Raw genomic sequence first — 2,582 nt, forward strand, 5'->3', positions numbered from 1 at the left:
ATCTATCTATCTATCTATCTATCTATCTATCTATCTATCTATCTATCATCTGCTATCTCTCATCTACCTATCTACTTTTGTACCTATCTTTTCCATTTGAATACCAGAGGCAGGCAGATCTCTTGAGTTTGAGGCCAGCCTGGTCTACAGAGTAACTAGTCTGGGTTTTCTCATCTTTCTCTGAAGCACCCAACTTAACCTTCCACCACGTAGCTGAACATGCCAGCTTTCTTGGCCCTAACTCAAAAAGGCCTCTCTCTTTCTCTTTCTCCTCTTTCCTTCTTCTTTCTCATCTTCCTCCTCCCTCTTCCTCCTCCTCCTTCTTTTCCATTTTCCTCCTCCTGGCAGCTTCCAAGATTTATAGCTTGCTGGTCCTATTATCTTCCTTTCCAGATCTAATAAAATGGTCCTCAAGCTTCCTTCTAAATCTATTTTAAAATAATTTTAGTAAGGAAACTTTTGATGCTAGTTACTGGCCCCCAAGATCTGGCTACTCCCTGGATATACCTATCCTTGTTATGCAAACCTGCCTAAGACATACCTGATTGGTGGATTAAACAGCCTATATCTGGGTAGGGCATAATAGCGCAGGCGTGGCTAAAATCCCCTGGCTTTTGAGGACAGGAGAATCACAGGAAAGAGACAGACAGGAAGAGAAGAGGCAGAAGGATGCCTCGATGGCTTCGCATGGAGAACGGACCACATGGGCCAAGAGGAAGGAAGGACTCCAGGGATGGCGTGCATGTTGAAAACACCAAGATGAAAAATATAAGCAAGTATCTTGGGATTATCGATGGGACGTAGGCCAGATGAGGATGGTTAAGGTGGATGGCATTGGATGGGTGCTGGGAGATGGATGGTGGGGTTATTAAGACAGTGTAGGTAGAAATGTCTGCCCAGTCCAAGGTAAATAAGGCAATCATAGAATCTAACAGGTGTCTGTGTCTTATTATTTGTGATAGTGGGTTAGATAATATTGCCGTGATAATCTTAGGGCTAACAAATAACACTATATAGTCCAACACTGAGTTTTATTTTCTACAACAGGAAACCGAGGATACAAAAAGGAATCCCAATTTCCCCAGCAACAACCCCAGCGCTGCTAGGTGAAATGGGAGGCAGAGACAAAAGACACCCCAGAAATTTGAAGGCCCACTAGCCTGACTTACAAAAGCAGCAAACAAGAGACCTTGTCTCAAGCAAGGCGGAATCTGGGAAACACCCAATAAAGCTGTCGTCTGATCTCCACATGTATGCCCATACCCACACACAAACATGCACAAATGTACACAAAAAGAGAAAAAGGGGGGGGAGGAAAGTGAACAGATATAACCGACCAAGAAGATAAGAATGATGAAAATTTTATACAGTGAGTTTGAACGCAGTAAATGCATTCTGTAATACATTAAGAATACATAATACATATACAGTTGCAAAATTCTGCTTCTATATAGGTTTTTTGCTGTTGTTGTTATTGTTGTTTTGTTTTGAGACAAGGTTTCTCTGTGTGGACCTGGCTGTCCTGGAACTTGCTTGGTAGAAGAGGCTGGCCTCGAACTCAGAGATCTGCCTGCCTCTGCCTCCTGAGTGCTGGGATTAAAGGAGTGTACCACCACTGGCCAGCTTTTTATATAGGTATTTAGTTAGTTAGTTTTTCAGGACAGGGTTTCTCTGTGTAATCTTGGCTGTCCTGGGCTTGCTTTGCAGACCAGGTTGGCCTCGAACTCACAGAGATCTGCCTGCCTCTGCCTCCCCAAGTGCTGGGATTAAAGGTGTGCACCACCACCACCTGGCCAACTGTAATTCTTAAAACTTTAGGGGCTGAAGAGATGGCTCAGCGGTTAATAGCACTAGCTGCTATTCCAGGAGACCCCAGTTCAAGTCCTAGCACCTACATAATGGCTCATAACCATCTGTAACTCTAGTTCTAAGGAACCCAACATCCTTTTCTGGCCTCCGAATGCAGTACACAGACCTACATGCCGGCAAAACACCTATACCCATAAACTAATAGAAATTTAATTTTATTGATATATAGAATTAATACTTATATTAATATAAAATAAAAGGATTAAAAATTTTGTGGCTGGGGTGGAGCTCAGTGGCAGAACACCTATAGCCCCAATTTCAGCCTCCAGCACCAAGGACATGGTTTCCTCCTACCTGGGAATGTCCAGATGCTACTCCTGGAATCTGAAGAGGGTTGAAGGGCAAAGAGGAAGAACTCCAAGTCCGTGAGTTCACAAACAGGAATGTCTGTGGAGAGAGAAGATAAACACACAGAGTGAACTTCCGTAATAGAAGCAGTATCTGCTACAATACCTAATTACTCATTTATATCGAGGGCATCAGGGCTCACCAGGCAAAAATAATTTGGCATAGATTATTAGTTTTTAAAAAAGTGGCTTTGATGTGTTAGATCACTTTCTAAATAAATGAACATTTCCAGGGCATGGTGGAACACTCCCGGAATCCCAGCACTTGGGATGTGACAACAAGAGGACCGGGGGTTCGAGGCTAGCTTTAGCTAGTTAGTGAGTCTGAGAACAGCCTGCCTCAGATCCTGCCTCAAAAAAAAAAAA

General features: G+C 43.3%; 1 protein-coding gene across 1 annotated transcript in view; it reads right to left on the reverse strand.

Moving 5' to 3' along the window:
- Window positions 1–2,221, reverse strand: part of Zbtb8a (zinc finger and BTB domain containing 8A) — an 18,702-nt gene extending 16,481 nt beyond the window's left edge. Inside the window, exon 1 of the mRNA XM_055611370.1 lies at window positions 2,164–2,221. The gene's annotated coding sequence lies outside the window, so the exon portion shown is untranslated. The remainder of the gene's footprint in view (window positions 1–2,163) is intronic.
- Between the last annotated feature and the right edge of the window lie 361 nt (window positions 2,222–2,582).

The sequence above is a fragment of the Psammomys obesus genome, unplaced genomic scaffold, assembly GCF_907164565.1.
Source record: "Psammomys obesus unplaced genomic scaffold, mPsaObe1.curated_primary_1811, whole genome shotgun sequence".
Lineage (NCBI taxonomy): Eukaryota > Metazoa > Chordata > Mammalia > Rodentia > Muridae > Psammomys > Psammomys obesus.